Here is a 21,134-nt window from a genome sequence, read left to right as displayed (position 1 = left end):
ACCCCTAAGTTTCTTTGTAGACCCGCGGGAGGCTGAGAGTTAAGTTGCTGAAGGATATTGATCCTTGCCGGGAGAGTGAAGCAGTCCCTAGCCACTCCCCTAGCCTGGGCTCCAGCGGCGACCAGACCCGGCATCCCCTGCCCCGGGGCTGCCACTGCACCTGGGGCTCTTCCTACGAGGAGACCCGGAAAACAGGCTCCCGCGTTTTCCTTCAATCCCTTTAATTTAAGCAAAGAGACACTGAGACACAGACACAAACTTAGTTTGGACACTGTAAACGCCACATTTCCAGTGTTTTAAAATTGCACGTGCGTATTGTAGATCGGTCGCGGGTTTTTCGGGACACTATAGGACCGGAGAGCGATGGTTGGTGACAGGACGGGGTCTAATTGCCTGCAAGGGGGGCAACTCTGGCCTTGCGTGCCTGTTCTGGGAGCAGGCACAGCTTTTAGGATCTGGCCCAGACGGGTCCCTGAGCCCTGGCTCCTGCTCAGGAAGGGGTGTCCTTGCTGAGTTGCGCCCTACACTTTCCTCTTCTTTCTCTGCCCCGCCTGCGGGGCTCCGCCTGGTGTCCCGGTAGAGGGCGCCAGCTCCGGATCACCGCCGGGGCCAGCGGAGGGGAGGGGATTTGCTAGCCTCCAGGTAAGGAGCGAAGTGAACCACCCAGAGGCGGGGGGTAGGGTGGGTGAACCAGGCTCAGGGCTGAGAAGCAGCGAGTGGCTTGGGAGCTGCTGTTCGGGACTGTGGGGCTGCTGTCCCGCGGGAAGTCGTGATCTTGTCTAGGAGACTCGGGAGAGCTTGGCAAGGTGAGGAGTGGCCGGGAGCTCGGAGGCAGCACCGGGCCACGGAACGCAGTCCTCGGGATGCCTTTGCGTGCCTCCCAAGGCGGGAAATGGGGTCCGTTTCACGGCTGCCAGCGGTCCTGCGGGGGCGAGGCTGGAACCCGGAAGGCACTGGCTGGGAGGGGTGGCGGGTCCACAGGCCGCTGCCGCCCGGTGCTGTTTCAGCTCGTGGGGTACTCGGCTTGTAACAAAGGCACCGTGCGGCTGCTAATTCCACCCACTTCCGTCCTTGCTGCCTTGCGGGGGAAGTCCGACCGAGTTTGGATTTTGGATTTCTGAGTTTTGGGGAAGTTCGGTGAGAGGAGGGTAAGAGGGCTCCAAGGCTACGGTGCATGAGGGAACACAATTCTAACTTCGCGGTCAACTCCATCTCCGTGGCTGCCCAGGACTGCCTGGGTTCCTGTGCTCTGTGCCGCGCCTGGGCAGGATCAGCGAGGGTTTGAACCAGGCGCTAGGCGAACCCTGCCTCCGTCTGCCCACGCCCCTCCCTGTGGAGTCTGCGCGTGTGCGGGGCTCCACAAGGGCGGGGCTTAGCCCGAGTGACAGCCTGCAGCTCCTCCCCCTCCTCACTGTCCCCAACCTCCACCCGGTACCTAGAGAGTAGAGTTCCAGAAAGTGGTAATTGTACTACTGGGAGCCACAGGAGGAGAGGTTCCAATCTCGGGTCATAGTTTGGGTCCGGTGCAGGATTAAGGGCCTGCTGTGCGGGACTTGCAGACCTGTTGAAGTCAGTTTATTGCAGTTGCAGTACTGTGGAAGGGAAGAGGCCACTTGGTTTCCACCGTTGCATCTACATCTCAAGTTGTCACCTTGTCGACCTTAGCACAGGCACGGTATTTGTCCGGGGATGGATGTCAGGAGAGGCTTCCCTGTGTGTCTCAGGACCTGGATCTTAGCGGAGGAAGTGTTCCTTTAGAGAAAGGAGGCTAGGTACACTAGGCTGACAGGTGCCCTCAGCCTCAGGGTCAGTGCATAAGTCACCTCTTCACAGCTCTCGCCTGAGCCCAGTCTGCTGTTGTAAGGGAGGGGCTGGCTTCCATGAGGTGCTTGAGTCTTAGGAAAATCCCCCAACCTGGGATGGCTCCTCAGATTTTTGCCTTGCATCTCACCACCTCTTTCAGAGGGTGGGTTTGAAAACTGATGGGTTAGGAGCCTGAGAGTTCTGCAAGTCAGACCTGCTCCATAAGCAAGTGGAGTGTTTGCTGTTACCTGTGAGGAGGTTCTCTTGCTCTCATTTTGCTGTTTTGAGGTAGGGTTTCACCCGTAGCCCACAGCATACCTGTCTCAGCCTCCTGAGTGCTGGGTGTTCAAGTATGAAGTTTTCATAAATTGTTAAATCCCTGCTATAATTCTGATCTGGTTGGACATAATAAAACTTCTTCCATTAATGACACCAACTTTAAAGTTTAAGAAATGCTGGGGGGGGAATTAAATCTTAAAAAAATACAAACAAACAAACAAACAAACAAAAAAACATCCTGTAGAACTCCAGAACAGTCCCATTAGAGGAACAGGATTCACTGCCTCCTGCTTCTGGTGGTGTCTCACCAGGTAAACCTGGGGCCAGGAATTCTCCCCAGCACAGAACCGTCAGCCTCACCCAATGTGACAAGGCCACAGACCTGAAAGTGTGCATTAAAATAAGTGAGAGTTGCTTTGGAAGTTGATTTTCCTGGCTTTTCTTTTTAAACACACTCCCTTCCTCTTGAGTCTCCTTTATAGACTGACCTAAGCATGTACTGTCCAAACAGTTCTATTAACACTGAGCTCATGTTTAAGACATGGGACTTTGGTATGACACTGAGTGCTAGTTAAAACACATGACTTTAAAAAGAGAGGTGTGTGACTCCAGAATATCATTCTGGGGCTCAGAGTGTCTTAGTGCTGGGCCAGCCCTGGAGACGCTCACAGGCAATGAGTGAGGACAGCCTATGGAGTCCCAGTGGCTGGCCTTAGGGTAAAGCTACTGCTGCTGCTCTCTCAGCCAAATGTTCAGCCCCTCTGGGCTTCCTTTCCTTCCTTCAGGATGGGGATAATAGTACTCTAGCCTGATTTCCAGCTATAGGCATAAAATTAGATAAAGTATGTAAGATACTTGGCACAGTGCCCAGAACATAGTAGCTGTACACCAACAGATGAGGTGTAAGAACGGCATTTCCCCTCTCTTCATTCCCATGTGGCATCGAGACAGGTAAAGAAGACAGTAGCCATTGGCACACCCTCACCCCCACGCTTTTCAGTTCTTTACTCTTCTGCACTGAAGGATTCCTCCACTTTGTCAGCAAGCTGAGAGTGGGGAAGGTTGTTGTCGATGGAAACTTTGTCCACTTGTGGGAGAAATTTGCAAGGGCCTCCGGAACTGCGAGGCCTTCCTCCTGGCCATGCCACTGTAATTTTGTGGCTAAGTTTCCAGTCATTTCCCTTTCCTTTAGACTTAAAGTCTATCCGAATAACCAACAAGACAAGACTTAAACCAAACAACTTAAAACTGAACTGAGAAAAGGAAGTCGGTATTCCTTTTCTTTCTTCTCTGTCCAATTAATGGTCCATCTGTAATGCTAAAGAAAAAGAACCTGGTTCTGTGAAAATCGTGCTGCCCAATCTTGGAAAGAGGGGCCATTTTATTTGGGAAAATGGAAATAGTTTCTGAGTCTTTAAGTGTGTGGATAGGAGGAAGGGGAGCCCAAGCTCTCCTTTCAGCTCTGTTTTCTCAAGTTGTGGTAGACTCTACGTCCTGAAACTTGCTGTGCTCTGAGAAGCAAGAAGAAAGGCATTCAGTGGTGAAGCTGAGCAAACATGGAGTAGCCAGGGTGTCCATTTCATACAAGGAAACACTGGGAAAGTTCTCAACTTCATAAACCTCAGTGTAGGAATAATTCGTCCTGCTCTCCTCTCCCTCCCCTGCCCTCCCCTCTCTTCTCCTCCTCTCCCTTCCCTTCCCCCTTCCCCTCCCCTCTCTTCTCCTCCTCTCCCTCTCCTCTCCCCTCCTTCTCCTCTTTTCTCCCCTCCCCTCCCTTCCCCTCTCTTCCCTTCCCCCCTTCCTCTCCTTTCCCCCTCCCCTCCCCTCCCGCCTCCTCCCCTCCCTCCCTGTGTTCTGGCCTTTATCTTTCAAACACTTAGAGGTTAAAACCCTGGAGGTTCTGCCAAGCCATTCACCGTGGATGGTGTGGTTTTGACAAAGTGTTTCTTCTGTCTGTGGTATAAATGGGAGAAGGAGAGGGCCTGTGACTGCCCGGATTCCACATTTGGACATGAAATGTATAGCTCTCTCCCACACTGGAAATGAGCTCCCTGTAGCCAGTCAACAGATGCAGAGGTTAGGAGCAGGGTCTCCCCCACACCCCTGCTTTGTGCCTCAGCTCCATTTGTAGCCACTTGTTGTGCCCCCAGTGTGAAGCCTGAAGCAGCTGCAGGGCATGCGCCAGGCCTGCTCAGGGCATTCGCTTCCTTTGTTGGGAGGATGAACAGGCAATGTTATTTTGGATCACATAGCAGCCTGTTCAAAAGCGTCCTGCATTCCCCAGCTGTTCCTCGGAGGCTTTGAGAAGAGAGCAAGAACGTGCCAGCTGCTGGACCACTGAAGTTCCACTTACTGCCTTTGTCCAGTAACAAGGAGGCTAAAATCCAGGAACTGTTGTTAGCATGGCACTTGCAAATGGTGTCTGTTTCTGTAATATCAGTGATAGTCTCAATAGAGTTAGAGCATGTCACGGCAAGACTCAAAGGCAGATGTCACACCCCCCTCAGAGCTATTGTTTTAAAGATTTTATTTTTAAATTGTGTGTGCGTGTGTGTGCGTGTGTGTGTGTGTGCATGCGTGCATGAGTGCGTGCGCACGCGCGTGTGTCTCTGTGTGTGTGTGTGTGTGTGTGTGTGTATGTGTGTGTGTTGTATGGGTATGTACACTTAACTGCAGGAACCCAAGGAGGCCAGAAGAGGAAATTAGGTTCCCTGGAATCTGTTAGGATAAGTCTTAAAAGCAAATGTCACAACTTATTTCTCTCTCTCTCTCTCTCTCTCTCTCTCTCTCTCTCCCTCTCTCTCTCTCTCCCTCCTTCCTTCCCCCTCCCTCTCTCCCTCCCTCTTTCTTTTTTTTTTTGTCAAAGTAACTTTCAAAATATTTTACTTATTTATTTTTTAGTATATGTGTGTGTGTATATATGGACAGGTGGGTGCTCCTAGAGGCCAATATTGGCCAACAGATCTCCTGGAGCTGGAGTTACAGGTGATCATGAGCTCCCCAGCATGGGTGGGAGGAACCAAACTGGAGTCCTGCCCCAGGGGCAGTATACACTCTTACCTGCTGGACCATCTCTCCAGCCTCTCAAAGTAATTTTAAAGGATATATGTTTATATGTATGTTTTTTGATAGTTTTTCCATACTTAAAACAGCCTGGCTTATCTTTCATTGATTACTAACACGATAGACGTAGCATTAGACTTGACTTCCGAGTCTGGCTTTAAACACTGGCCTAGGGCAGTGGCTCTCAACTTTCCTAATGCTGCAACCCTTTAAAACAGTTCGTCATGTTGTGGTGACCCCAACCATAAAATTATTTCCTTCGCTACTTAATATCTGTCATTTTGCTACCCTCATTAATCAGAACACAGGTACCTGATATGCAGTATCTCTGATAGGGGACCCCCAAGGGGTAGAAGTCCTCAGGTTGAGAACTCTCCTTGGAGGGAGACCTTGTGGTAAGGGAATATACATACATTGTATGTAGTTCTCAAAGGATTGGTAGACCTATTATATTTTGAAAGAGAAAGCCTGTACTAAGAAGGGAACATCTGTTATTACTGGGGAAATACTTGTCACCAGCCCTAATGCCTGCCAGCACTTGCCCAGAAACGTACATCTTCACTAATGCAAGCTGTGAGTTAATGAACATCAATGGCCACAGCATAAATCACAGCTCTCTGTTGGACTTCAGTTGGCCTGAATCCCCTCTGTGAGAAGTCATAAAATGGATATGCTCTAAGCCCTAAGTCTTAGTCCTAGAGGCTCTTGTCTATCGTCACCGAGCTGGATGCTGCGGTTTTCAGCTTTTCAGCTTCTCTGGTCCCTCCATGGCCTCCCTAACCAAGTCATACACCTTGCATTTAATCTGTTTCCACAGAGGCCATGGGTCTTCACACTGCCTTCATTTTTAGTTTGGTTTTTTTTTTTTTTTTTGTCTTTTTTTTCTTGAGGCTGTCAAGGGTGCCCAACCTGGTCTTCAGGGCCGATGAGAACAGGTCTCCCTTCACAGAAGAAACGGAGGCTTCTGCCTTGGATAACCACCTAGGCTAGGACCACAAGAATCTGACTCCAAATTCAGCCCCTCCCTAGCCGGGGGTTGGAAGGATCAACTCCTCAGGAGAACTGTAATCAGGTGTCATCTTCTGAACCTTCTTGTGCTGATCCTGGGTACAGTAGCCTTTCCCAGATGCCTTCCTGGGGTAGAATATTGTTCTCTCTGCCTTATCTCTCTAAGATTTGTCTGTTAACAGCAACAACAATCCACAACTATGATTCTCTGTTACATGTGCCACATGCATGCTTGCATGCACACAGACCCATAATGGCTACGGGACCATTTTCCTTTCTTGGCCAGTCCAACACCCAACACCACATTTATAGCATCACATGGTTTATTTCTGTTCACTGGTTTTTATGCTGCAGATTTTCTGATGGTGGAAGGGCAAAACAAGCCTGGCCTGTGCTCGAGAGATGGCTCAGTAGTCAAGAGCACTCACTAGCTGCACACTCACACACACACACACACACACACACGTGCGTGCGTGCACACACACGCGCGCACACGTGTACACACACTCACACATGCACACACACGTATACACACACGCACACACACGCACACATACACACACACACCCTCCTCTATCTCATGCTGCTCAGGGGTTAGAAAGAACACCCATTTCTTTCCCTGTAGGCAGAATGCGACAAACTTTGAGGGACAGCTGCAGAGGGACCCCATTAACTCAATACTGTTTTCCACTCACTTTAAAACCTTTGCTTCTCACCCTCAGCCTTGGGTTGCTTTCCTCATTCCCTGGATGGACCTCTGTTTTCCCAACGACATTCTGTCTGTCCTGTTCTGATCTGCGGCTGTCACCTGACTGGCCACCTCCTGGCAGCTGGGGGTTTCAAGTGTCTTAGGGAAGCCTTGCCTGGGATGCCCTTATGCCACCTGTCATTGGTGTTTAATTGCATCCCCCACTGTCCTGCCTGCTCTGCGTTGGGGTAAGTTCCCATCACCCTGACCCCAGCATCCTCCTCTGGGCTTCCCTGCCCCTTGTCTCCAGCTTCTCCTGGTTTTCCAGTGCAGGGTCTCATGTCTTCCAGGTTTCTTTGTTCTGGCTTCATCCTTCCCTGCTTTGGTCTGTGCCTCTTAATTCGTTCCTCTTTGTCCTTTCAATGATTTGCAAACTTACCCCTTTGTCCCGAGCTAGTTCTCTTTGGCTGTCTCTTCACTCTAGCCTGGTGGTTATGTTGAGTACAACACCCAAGGTTTTGTTTCCAGGTAACTTTTGCCTTTAGAAAAAGGTTCTTTGGAATTGAAGTTTGGAAATACCAGTTATGAAACTGGTCAGGTCGGTCATCTAAAGGCTTGAACTCTGAGGAAGATTGTTTGAAATTTATTTTGGCTTTCCTTCCACCTGAGAGCAATTGAAATGTATGCTTGTTTTGGATAACCCTTCCTTTTCGAAAATGAAAATTGTACGTGAAGAGCGGAATGAATGTGTTCCTGCCCCCACCCTTTTTCAGGTTATGTTGCTGGAGGATCTTCGGAGGCAGTTTGTGCTTCCTTGGCTGTGTGGGCTGTGTGGAAGGCTCAGAAGATTGGCCTTGCATAGCTGTCCTGGGGCTTTTCCTTTGATAGGCTTGCTGGTCATTTCTGAGCTCTGACGGTGAGGGCGGGATCCTATGCCGAGGTGAATCTATCCCTTATCATACTGATCCTGATGAAGGTGTCTTGGGAATGGAGCCCCAGGCTGTTGGATGTCCTTGCCCTGCCTTGTGGTTACGTACTGCTGATACTTTGCACTGTCCAGTAACTCCTCTTTCTGAAATTGTGTATGTGTTGTGTTTTAAGTGCACACTACTTACTTGGAAATCCTCCTGCTTTCAACTCCAAATTGGGTTTGATTCCTTAACATTTTAAATTTAAATACAGTACAAGTTTCTTACTCTTAGATATGGGATGCTGTAGACAATGCCAGAGCAAGAGGTCGTGTTTCAGTGTAGAGTCTACCACACCCAGACCAAGGAATCTTTGTTTTAGAAGATGTGAGAGGAGTCAAGCAGACTGATCATTCAGTCTATTGGCCCGTGGTAAATGCATCTATGCCTGTGTCCCCTTGCACTTGTGTGTGTGTGTGTGTGTGTGTGTGTGTGTGTGCCTGTGTGCCTGTGTGCGTGTGTGCCTGTGTGTGCATGCGTGCATGCGTGTGTGTGTGTGTGTGCGTGTGTGCCTGTGTGTGCATGCGTGCATGCGTGTGTGTGTGTGTGTGTGTGTGTGTGCGTGCGTGTGTGTGTGTGTGTGTGTGTGTGTGTGTGTGTGTGTGTCTTCTTGTACTTCCTGGTGCTGAGAATGCAACAGTGTGAATCCTGTCTTCATGGAGCTTCTAGTCAGAGTTCCTGTACAGAAGCAGCATAGTTCCTGCGATGGAGGCTCATTCTAAGAGTATCAGTCAGAGAGAATGCTAACTGGGATGCTGCAGCCTGAGGCCTGACTTGAGCATGCATGCGTTCTCTCTCTCTCTCTCTCTCTCTCTCTCTCTCTCTCTCTCTCTCTCAGCACCAGCCTCTATGGCTGGGTGGCTGTGAAGAGATGACAAGAAGACAATCTTGGTTTGAACTCAGATCCAAGATCACAATGTCAGTGTACTCTTGTGTGTCCTTGTCCCACTTTGGCCCCCTCCCCCATAGCTGTTTGTGGTGAAGGACAATGTGAGTCTGGAGCCATTGCATAAAGAATGTTCAGTTGGTGATCTAATGAGCCCCTCCCTGCTGTGTAAGGGACACACCATGGGGATCTGTCTGACTAGGTCTGTAATTACACATGTCCTCGGACTGTTCTCTGTGTTCAGTTTTCCACCAGTGGTATTTGTAAAGAGACGTTCTTTGCCCTTGGCTGAGTGTTACCACAGCGTGCAGCTTTCCTGTCTTCCAGAAAAGAGACCAGCTCACACCTCTTTGTCTCCTTTCTAGGTGTTGTGCATTACAACCAATCACTTCTAGTTTCTGCCTAGGGGGCTTCCACACTTAGGGTCTCTGTGGCTGTATGGGCCCTTTACTGAACAGAACATGCTTATTATGTGTGCTCACCAGTACAGAACACATGTGTGCACACCAGTACAGGATGTACATGAACAATTCAGTATAGGGTACACCTATGATGTACACTGATGAACATGTGCGCAGAACAGTATAGACTGTCTTGCTTAAGACATAGCTCTTGGTCAGGGTCTAGGTAGGGGTGGGGTTCTAATAAGGAAAAGCCACAGTTGGAAATTTGGAGGCTAATGTGCCTTTTTTCAAAGACTACACAGTTCTTATAGTCCATGAGTTTCAAGTCTAAAAGTTCTGCATGTAGAACTAAGGACTTACATTCCTTGGTGAGAGATCTGACCATAATACCTCAAAAACAGGCTCAGAGGGAGCTTCCTTCAGGCAGTGCTAGGCGGTTTCCATCCATTTCAAACTACAAGCTTGATAGAAGACTTTTAAATTGAACCCTCCGCCCCCCCCCCCCCCACTTCATACTGGACCTAGAATTATCGAAACTTTTTTTCTTCTTAAATCAGTCATCACAGTACATTTGAGATACTGAATTTCCAGGAAAAAAGAAAAACATATTATCAGCTTGACAAGAAAACTGCATGGCTGTAACTGTTTTGGTCGATTATTTATGTAAACCTAATATCTCTGTGTTAAAAAACTAGCAAAACTTCTTTTTTTTAAACTAAAAGCTTTCATCACGTGGCACTTTTCCTAGACTGCTGGAGGAAACATTTCATTTTCTTCCTTGTGAAAATTGTTTCCATCTTAAGTAGGTCTCTAAAAACAATCCCCCAGCTAGTGGTGGTTTAAATGAGAGATGTTCCCACAGGCTTGAGAATCTAATCATTTCATTTAGAGGCATGGCCTTGCTGGAGGAAGTCAGTCACTGAGGAGTGGGCTTCGAGAGTTCATTGCCTTGCTCCGCTTCAGGTCAGCTCTTTGCTGTTTTGTTTCTACAGTTGAAGCTGTAATAGCTCAGCTTCCTGCTCCTGCCACCATGATTGCCACTGGCTGCCACTGTGGACTTTTATCCCTCTGGAGCCATGAGTCAGAATAAACTCTTTTCTCTTTAAGTCTCGTTTGGTTATGATATTTTATCACAAGAGAAGAGTAACTATCCCCCATACACACACACACACACACACACACACACACACACACACACACACACACCTTAAAAAGTTCTGCAAGCTTACTGAACTTCCCATGGAAAACTCACTTTGACGCTTGAGCGCAGACGCTAGTCTCAGGCCAGATAGCAATGCTTCCAGAATTCGCTCGCTCAGGACCTATGGGCTCCAATGCAGTTCCTTTCCACTTTCTAGCTCAGCTAGACCAGTGGATCTCAACCTGTGGGTTTTGACCCCTTTAGGTCACATATCAGACATGCTGCATATCACATATTTACATTATGATTCATAACAGTAGCAAAATCACAGTTATGAAATAGAAACAAAATCATTTTTTGGTTGGTTGGGGTCAGCACCGCATGAGGAACTGTATTAAAGAGTCACGGCTTTAGGAAGGTTGAGAACCACTGAGCTGGGCGAAGACTTGGCCACGAGTAGTGCTCCATTTACATAATCTTTACACAGTCTCTCTTCCCTTTTTTTTTTTTTAAGTATAGACTAGAGTTTATTCAGGGCACGGGGAGGGGAGTTGAGGGAGTAGAGATAGAGAAAGGCAGAGAGAGAGAGAGAGAGAGAGAGAGGAGAAGGGAAGGAAAGGGAAGGGAAGAGAAGAGAAGAGAAGAGAAGAGAAGAGAAGAGAAGAGAAGAGAAGAGAAGAGAAGAGAAGAGAAGAGAAGAGAAGAGGCTGGCCATGAGCATGAGGAGAGGGAGGGGGAGGGGAGTGGGGAGAGAGGAGGAGTAGGACAGGAGGACAGAGCAAGAAGGCAAGAGTTCTCTTCCATTTTACAGATTTTTTCTTTTACAGATTATTGATTTGTTGTGTGACTGGGTAAGGAGGATACACAGGTGCCCCCCAAGCCTGTGTAGAAGTCAGAGGACAGCTTGTGGGAATCAGTTCTCACCTTTAACCATGTGGATCCCAGGAGTTGAACTCAGGTTGTCAGGCCTGGAGGAGAGTGTCTACCCACTGAGTCATCTCATTGGCCCTCCTCCCAAGACTTTTATCCTCTTTGGTTGCCAAGTTCACACAGATTGCTTATAGTTTGTCCACAGTGGCCGCTCTGTTTCATATTTTCAGAATGGTTTTCCCATTGTTTTGGGTTCTGGGGACAAATGAGCGAATTGATGAGATGTGGCAGCAGGCGCTGTCACCCATTGCAGTTAGGTCTGGTGAGGCAGCCGCTATCACCAAGTATGTGTGTATGCACATGTCTGCAGACTCAGTGTTCGTAGACTTTTGGCATGGCTAGAAGGCTCAAGACAACAGATGATCAGAATAGGTTTCATCTGTAGAGACTTTGTTCTTCTCTCTTGAGTTTAAATCTGAGATGCTTTTTGAAATGTATGTTTAGTGACCGAACAGCTCTATGCGCAAGGAACTCTGCTGGCATTTCTTCAGAACCCCCTTGTCATATATTTAGTGGTTGAGTGTTTTGAATGATAACTGTCCCCATTTTCCTTGCCATTTGATAACTTGGTCCCCAGTTGGTGGCACTGTTTGGTGAGGCTCATGAGGTGTGGCCTTGGAGATTTGTCTCAGTAGGCGGGTTTTAAGGGATGTGTGCCATTTCTAGTGTGTTCTGTCCACTTCCCGTTTGTGATTTGAGATGTGAGCCCTGTGCTCTCAGCTTCCAGCTCCATCTACCGTGTCTGCTGCCCGCTGCCTCCCCCTGGCTTTTGTGGACACTAATCCCCTGTGTGGTGTTTGGAATATGCTTGGCCTAGGGAGTAGCACTATTAGGAGCCTTGTTGGGGTAGATATGGCCTTGTTAGAGGAAGTGTGTCACTGTGGGGGTGGGTTCTGATACCCTCCTCCTAGCCACGTGGAAGCCAGTCTCTTCCTGTTTGCCTTCTGAAGAATATGTAGAACTCTCAGCTCTTCCTGCACCGTGCCTGCCTGGATGCTGCCATGTTCTTGCCATAATGATAATGGACTGAACCTCTGAACTGTAAACTAGCCCCAATTAAATGTTGTCTTTTATAAGTGTTGCCTTGGTCACGGTGTCTGTTCACAGCAGTGGAACCCTAACTAAGATACCCCGGAACCACAAACACCAAATAAATCTCTCCTTCTCTAAGTTGCCTTGGTCGTGGTGTTTTATCACGGCAACAGAAAAGTAACCAGGACAGGTATTTCCCCTTTCTCAGATGGACAGAATCAAGGTCCTCAGAGGTGAAATGTCTGATCAGGATGGCCAGTGGGTAGCAAGAGAAGTGAAGGAATGACCTCTGTCACTTTGTGTGCTCTCACACACCTCCCTTCCTCTTTCTTTCCCTTGAGCATCGCGTTGGAGGATAGTACCATCCCTGTCCTCTTAACCTTCTAGGCTCTGCCAGCTTTTTGTGCAGAAAGTTAAAGTCAGGTGTTAAGTCCGTTTTTTTAAAACTTCCAAGACTATGTGATGGTTTTATGTAAACAATCTCAATTGTTTCTTGCTACTATACTTTTTTTTTTCAATTATCACCAGACAATCTTCAAGAGTAATTTGGGAAAATGAGCATTTTGCAAACCTTTCATATTTGCTGATACAATATGAAGAACACAAATCTACAAAGGGGCATAGTGCTGGGTTATAACTTGATCCCTCAGTATCTCCTGACAGCCATCAGGTCAGCAGAAGCTGTACTGACTTAGTTGTTCAGGATACCCTGTTGCACTTTGGTGTACTTTGCGGTTTCAGTAAACTCATTTAATTGTTTGCACCATAAAAGACAAGGGAATTAAGGCTCAAGAAGAAAAGAGCTGGATGCAAAATTGTCAAGCAAGTATCAGGATTCAACCTAGAGCAAGGCTTTCTGTCTCTGGGCCCTGCTTTACTCTCTCTTGATTTGGCTGAGTCGGGAGCAAGTGACAGATTTTTTTCTAGTCCATTTAAAAAAGAAAAAAATTAAAGTAGTTTTGGGTGTCACAGTCTTACATTTTTCTCATTTAAGACTTACTACAAAGCCATCCACCTCCTTTCCTTTGTTAATCCATCTCGAGTCCTAAGGTAACAACTGTTAGAAGCCAGTTAGTGATGACTCTAAATTGACCGCTGCCTTCTGCTTGTTGAGTCAGAGCTGGGTTCCTGAGGCCTCAGAGACCTAGGGAGAGAGGAGAGCTGTGCTGTGGCAGGCTTCTCTTCTTCATCTTTGCTGGGACTTTTCAGGCACCTGTGACAGACAGCTGCTTTAGAGATGTTCCTGATGGGAGACTGAGTGTGTGTGTGCTCAGACCAGTATCTATAGAACACGTGCTATACCATAGCCAGGCATCATCTGGACCTTAATTCATGCTACCTCTCAGTGCATTCCTATGGAGGAGTAGTGTGAGTGGTTTTGTTTTTAACTCTGACTGTCATGGAACTCACTCTGCAGACCAGGCTGGCCTCAGATTCAAAGAAATCTGCCTGCCTCTGCTTCTGAAGGACTGGGATTAAAGGAGGGTACCATCAAACTCTGAAAGTAGTGAGGAGCTGTAATCTAGTTGAAGGATTGGCGTTGTTTCCAGGTCAGTGAGTGAATCCAGGCTTTTTTAATCATTCCGCCCTCTCCATGTTCTAAGGTTTACTTTTAAAGCTTTTCTTTGTTTTCTTTTTCTTTCTTTTTTTTTTGGATGAAAAATAATTTTTCTTGTAAAAAAGATTTATTTTTGTGTGTTCCCATATGAGCCTAGAGGCCAGAAGAGGGTGTCAGGTGCCCCAGAGCTGGAGTTACAGATGGTTATGAACTGACTGAGATGGGTATTGGGAACTAAACGCTGGTCCTTTAACAAGAGCAGAGCACAAGAGCAGTACACACCCTTAACCACTGAGCCATGACTCCAGCCCCATAGAGGATGCTGCTGCCGCTGCTGATTTCTACATGGTTAATGTGTATATCATGTGGCACATGTGACCATCATAGCACAAGTCAGTTCCCTCTTTGTATCGTAAGTCTCGGAGACCAACCTCGGTCATCAAATTTAGTGGCAAGCACATTTACCCACTGAACCACTGGATCGGTCTTTGAATTTATAAGGCAGTGCCCAGTGTGCCCACTCTGCTTGGCTACAGTAGTCATGGTTGCTCTGAAGGAGAGCATTCAGCCCCTCGGTCTTCCTTGCCAGTGTCCAGTAGCCATGTGTGGACACTGGGGATCGTACATACAGATTAAGCCCAGAGCGTTTGCATCTCAACCTCTGGGACCTCTGCTGGCACCTAGACAGTCTCTCACTTCTCTGGCACTGCGTCTGTTTCTTGTCTGTTCAGAAAGAAATAGTTTGAGGACTTTTAAAGGACAGCAGAGGAAGCGGATGGTATCTGACATGTCTCTCGACAGTTGATCAGGGGCTGGACAGTAGCCCACTGCCAGGACCGTTCAGCCAAGTTGGACCTCAGGAGGATCCGTGGAGGTTGAACCTTTTAAAGAAGCCACTCAGGACGTGTCAGCCCATCACCTTTGCTCTTGCACTGACTTTGGCAGCACTTCATGGGTGAGAATCCTGTCAGCCAAAGGCTTTCTCTTCATCCATCGTATTTTCCCACAAGTGTTAATGTAATTGGGGAAAGCCGCCTCTGGCTTTGGAGCCATCTAGCTCTGGGAGTTTTCAGATCTTTACCTTTATTAATGATTACAGGCTATGAAAGTACACCTATAAGTGGGGGAAATTGGGAGTCTACTAGTGTGTTGAAATAGTGTAGCAGATGATTCTAAAATATACAAATCATGAACCAGGAGATTGTATTCAATGCGGGTAAATGGGGTGTCTCGTTGTATCTTGTCTGGACCTGTCCCTCACACACACACACCATCCCCCTCTTCTCCAATCAAAGATTCAGTCTATTATTTGGGAATATGTTGCTTTGCTTCACGGTCTACGGGATGGGTTTTACCTGAAATGGGGGCTGCTTACTTAGCTCTTACACCTTTTATTTTCTCTGTTATCCTCCTCAGTGTGTTTGTGTGTGTGGTGGCATTGTGAATTCTAGCTTTTTTATTGCTTGAAGATGAAGACATCTAAATTTTGAGGAAAACCCTTAAAGGTGTTCAAATATCCTGGCTTTTGTATTTTGGGGTGTGTTGGATTAGTTTGGCTGTCAAATCTGGCATGATACCTGTTTGTGTCAGTAAAATTTTATTGGCATACGCCTCATACATTCATTTATCTGTTTAAGCTACAGTGATGGAGTTAGGAAACTGTAGCAGCCCCATATGTCCCACAAAGCCTAAAATACTTATCATGTGGGAATTGAAGAAATGGACCGACTCCTGATCATTGTCTTCAGTGAGATTCTGGAGGCAAGGCATTCTGTGTTTTCTTTCTGACTTTGTTGTGATAGGTGGAGTGCAAACACACACACATATACCCATTCATATATACACATACACACATATACACATACACACATATACACATACACACACATACACACTTACATACATATACATATACACACATATACTCATACACACATACACACATCATACACATATACACATACACACATATACACATACACACATATACACACATACACACATCATACACATAAACACATACACACATATATACATACACACATATACACATACACACATATTCTCATACACACATACACACATCATACACATATACACATACACACAAATACACATACACACATACATACATATACATATACACACATATACTCACACACACATACATACACATACACATATACACATACACACATATACACATACACACATACATACATATACATATATACACATATACTCACACACACATACACACATACACATATACACATACACACATATACACATACACACATATACACATACACACATATACACATGCACACATACATATACACATATGCACATAATACATACACACATACACATACACACATATACACATATACACATACACACATATACACATACACACATATACACATACACACATATACACATACACACATATACAGATAAATTATACACATACACACACATATACTCATATACACACAAAAAATAAATCTTAAAAATTAATGACAATGCACTTGGCTATTTCTTTGCTTAGTTTTGAAATAGGATCTGTATGGCCCAGTCTGGCCTGGCCCTCCTCCTTCTCCTGCCTCAGCTTAGCTTCCCGAGGGTTAGAGTTGCAGGCAAAGCCACACCTGACCACTCGGATATTCCTGTGACAGCCCTTCTCATCTATGGAGGAGTGCATTCTGGAGGTTTCCTTCTGCATCGTTGCTGCTTACCGTGGGGAGCTTCAGACAAGCACATAGAGGAGCTAGGGGGTTAGTATAAAGCAAAATTAACAGCACGAGTCAGTGACTTTTTTATTTCTACCCTTGGAAGGTTTTTCTGGCAACACTTTTTGAGAGTTTGAATATATTTAAAGCCCTAGAGAAGCAGAAAGAACAGTAGAGTCATCTCCTGGGAGGACACTGGGGTTGTGTGGGGTCCATTGTCACAATCCAGGACTATCATCCAGCTCAAGCCTGTTAGCGCCTGCGGCCTGCAATGTCTTTGCCGTAGAGCTGCCAGTCGAAGCCATACAGACTGCCCCATTCCAGTCCAGCTACTCAGGCCCTTTTTGTCAGACCATGGATATTCATGTAGCTTTCCTTACTTTTGGCTATAGGGAAAGACTCCTAGAGGGCTGAGGATTTAGCTCAGTGCTATTACCCCTGCCTAGCTTGTGCGTGTCTTGGTTCAATTCCTAACCCTAGTGCCACGCCCTTAGGAAAGTTGCAGTTCAATTTCATTTATTTACCAATACTCAGAACTGGAGAACTTCTCCCACCTTAAGATTTACAATGAATGTGTTCATTAATACATTGCTCCTAAGCTCTCATTCTGATGCTGTCCTGTTGCAGGTAACTCCTTTAAGGCTGGCACACACTTTACATAGATTACACAGTTCTGTTGTGAACATTTTGATCCCTGTGTAGGCAAAGGTGAACTTGTGAAATTTCTTTCACTGTGTTAAAAGCCAGTGTTCCTCTCCAGCCCTGGACTTCTGAGAACATCTTTTGGTGTGAGAGGTTAGGTTTGTCGATGCTTTAGGTTATCCTTACTGGTGAAGGGATAATGGAGGGAACATTGAAATGGGGTAGCTATCTAAACTAGCACAGGGTTCACTATGGAACAGCACAGGGATTCCAGGTCAGCCCCTTCTCTTGAACATCCAGCTTCCACTCATGTTACCTCCTTCATCTTCACTTTATTACCCCCATTCAGATCCAATCCAGAGGACTTTACATAATCTCTCTCTCTCTCTCTCTCTCTCTCTCTCTCTCTCTCTCTCTTTCTCTCCTTCTCCCTCCCCCTCCCTCTTCCTTCTTCTCTTTAGGACAGCTCTTTGGGTGTTGTCCTTTCATTCTGGGGAGAGACTGGTCATGTCAGGCATTTATTTACACATGTGGGTGTTTATTTGCTTATGAGGTGCAAGGGATGCAGAGAGCTGGCCTGGTCCTCAGGGAGCTTTGGTCTAGAAAGGGACAAGGCATGGATCTAGGAAACACTATTACATTCATTCGACACGCCAGGAGTAGCGGTGGTGGAGAACCTCTAGCCTTGTGCTCCCGGAGGGCTTCTTAGAAGAGGCTCTCTGTCAATTGGAATTGAAAGTTTGATGAGATCACACTCCTAGTGGGTGCCAACAGTCAGTTACATAAGAGCCAGCCCATGCTTGCCCCCAGTCCCCTAAGCTGGGTTGAGTGTGCCATGTCTGTTGCTGGAGGCTCTTCAGGACAGAGATATGTTTTGTGCTGAATCATTAAATCCCCACAGGCATATTAGTAAGTGGTTCCTTATTTGAAGAGTTTGTGTTCCAGAATAAAGCCTTTTCGTCTTTGTAAATGAAAGGGAGGGGAACTTGAGAGAAGACTTAATTCTGTTTAGGTGAAGGAAAGGACGGGAGAGGAGGGAGAAAATCCTTGCTAGCGAGAGACAGGAAACATTTTGGAATTGCTGTAAAACTGCGTAAGATCCTTATATTTTTAAGCCGACACATAATCATACATCTTTCTGGGAGTGCAGTGTGGTATTTGAACACACACATGCGATGCTAATTGACAGCCATTACCTTGTGCATTTATGGTTTCCTTGTGGAAGTGGTGTCCTGTGCTCTGACTGTTGTGTGCTTACTTACTGTAAGCCCTGCCTCCCACTCTGAAGGGCTGTGGTCCCAGGGAGAGGCCCGGCACTGCTTCAGACCTGGAAGTCACAGATCTGGCTGTCAGAGGAACCGGGGTGCACTTGAAGGCTGGGAGCCTCTCCTGCTGGCTCAGGAGTCACAGGCGTACTTAAGCACTCCTGCACAGGTAGTAAAACCCATCAGACAACTAAGTGTCTCAAAGGAAAGCCTTTGCCCTCACCAGCACTTAACCCTGGGCAGCGATTTGGTTTACTAGGAATTCTAAGTAGGATGGGAACTTTCTCAAACTTGGGGGTACTGCTCCTACAAACAGAGCCAGGATCTTCTGAACTCTCCCCTCCCCTTTCCCACCCTTGCCTCTTTGAGGCCGCTGATGTCTAGACCCTTAGCAGGGGTCGCTGGTTAATTTGATGTGTCTGTGTCCCACTGGCTCCATGCTGAGCCCTTTGTTCAGGGCAAGGGGTCCCTGTGGCTGCCCAAGTGCATCTCCGGCTGACAGAGGGGCCTGTGTTCTCCATGCTTCGGTTGTTGTGAATGAACAGAGCATTAGCAGGGAGGAGATGTGCACTTGGGGGTGGAAGGCACAGCCTTCAGGGAGAAGCCTTCTGGCAGTAGGTATAGCGACGGCGGGCTGATGCCAGCTTGCCAGACGAAGGGGAGGCATGCACCGCTTAGTGTTTGGCATTGGCCCAAGGCCATGCGAGCTGCTCTCCAAGTCGGTGTGAAGTTGGAAGGACTGAATTGAGACATTGTAAATATCAGTGGAAAACTATGGCAAAGGGGATTAATCTTCAAAAGATTCTGTTTGTGGCAGTCTTACGAGAGATCTTGGAGTTTGCTTCACAGCCTTTGGTTGGCCTCTAACTTGAAACCTTCCTGTCCCCGTATCTGCAGTGCTGGAATTGCAGCTGTGCACCACTGCATGGCATACCTGGGGAGGAACCTCTGGCTAGCTAGCTTTCTGTCTGTCTGTCTGTCTGTCTGTCTGTCTGTCTGCCTGCCTGCCTGCCTGCCTGCCTGCCTGCCTGTCTGTCTCTCTCTCTTTTAATTTACTTTTACAAAAACTGACATTTCTTTTCTTTGTTAGAAGTAAATGCCTGGGCTGTTTTCTATGTCACCTGAAGCTTCTTTAGGCTTTGAGTACCGTCATAAGTGCTAATGTGTATTGACTGAGGTATAAGTGGATTTTTTTGTTTATTTGTTTTTTTTATAGAAAAGTGAAAAGAAATGAGATTTATTTGTTTAATGAGCATCTACTTGCTAAATAGCCTGTTCTATTTGAGCTTAGTTAGACCAGGTAGGGAGATCCAGAAAACTCTACACGCTTCTGAGATTTACAGTCTGTCCCAGAAGGTGAGCATGTGGAAATGCAGGAGCCATTCACCCATGGGCCTGTGTCGTCATCTGTAGCTCGGGGAAGAGCTGTGAGGGGCAACCTGCCCGAGAGCAGATAGTCCAGAGTCACCCAAGGGTAGAGGCTGTGGGGTCATTGCTAAGTGGTCATTTCAGCATCACCACAAAGAGCTTTTCTTTCTCTGTGATCTGTGTTCATGTCCAGCCTGGCCTTAGCACTGGTATCTTCCTCTGTCACTCCACACCTTAGTTCTTCACACAGGGTCTCTCACTGAACCTGGAGGCCATCTAATAGCCAGGCTGGCTGGGTTACTTACCCTGTGGGCTTGGGTTTTTCCTTTGGGTGCTGAGATCTGAACTCAGGACCTTGTGCTTGCCAGATGCAAAGATAGCTCAGAGACAGAGCCTTGCCTTGGTACTGACGTGGGGTGATTTTACTGAGAATTTCTGCCCCACCTGAAAAGCCCCATCAGACATGCTGTGAGCTGATGCTTCAGTCACATTGTTGTCCTGTCATTCGGGGCTCACATGTCAGAGTCCAGGGGCTGGAACCTGCACTGTACCTGTGCGGTGAACCTGCTGTTAGGTCAGCCCCAGGATTCCCTTGGATTCCATGGGTCAAATAAGCAGTAAGAAAAGACGTCTGGCTCGCTCTAGGGTGTACAGCTCGCCCCTTCGTCTTGCTGAGTTTTGTTTGCAGTATGGGGATTGTAACCTAGGGTCTCACACATGGCGGGCAAGGACATTATCACTGAGCACTTTTCACCAGCAGCTTTCCCTCTTTTGATAGAATATTTTTTCAAAAGCCACGTTAATGCTCTGCAGGAATCTTTGTGAGGTGTTAGCATGAGATGTTAGCATGGGGCTGTTCACCGGGAAGCACCTTTGCCCTCTGTCTTTCTCACACTCTACACTGTCTTACCTGCTGTCAGGCCCGTCATTAGAAAATATTTGACTTTCCAGGCACATTCCTATACTTCGTTCAGGAGGCCAGAGTAGGAAGATCACGAGTTCAAGACTAGTCTAAGCCATGGGGCCAGGCTCTGCCTCCAACAAAGAAGCATTTTTACTTCCTCTCCCACATTTTTTTTTTTTAGAATCTCAGCAAGTAACTTGGAGATTTGTAACTTTGATATCTATAACGACATTTAATAATAGTAATAACAACAAACACTTATAATAGTGAGTTAGAATGATTTCCTGAAACTGTAACTGTTTCATAATGTATTTATGATGAATTATTTCCTTTACAAATCGAAGTTCTTTTGATAGGAAGTACACTTTTTGATACTTTTTTAGTGTATGAGTAGATATGTTTGTGTGTGAGTGTGTTTGTGCTGTGTATGTTTGAGTGTGTGTTGTGTGTGTGTGTATAT

The 21,134-nt window shown here is 46.8% G+C and overlaps 1 protein-coding gene across 37 annotated transcripts in view; it reads left to right on the top strand.

Annotated features, from left to right (window-relative positions):
* The window catches only part of Svil (supervillin), a 193,896-nt gene that overhangs the window by 332 nt on the left and 172,430 nt on the right, over nt 1–21,134 (top strand). The window contains exon 1 of one of the 37 annotated variants that reach the window (XM_087591086.1): nt 666–806. The exons of the other annotated variants lie outside the window; for them this stretch is intronic. The gene's annotated coding sequence lies outside the window, so the exon portion shown is untranslated. Of the gene's footprint in view, nt 1–665; nt 807–21,134 lie in introns of those variants that run through there. 37 annotated transcript variants of the gene reach the window in all.

This window comes from Rattus norvegicus, chromosome 17, assembly GCF_021556685.1.
Source record: "Rattus norvegicus strain SHRSP/BbbUtx chromosome 17, alternate assembly SHRSP_T2T, whole genome shotgun sequence".
NCBI classification, from domain to species: Eukaryota; Metazoa; Chordata; class Mammalia; order Rodentia; family Muridae; genus Rattus; species Rattus norvegicus.
This window is presented reverse-complemented; position numbering and strand designations above follow the sequence as displayed.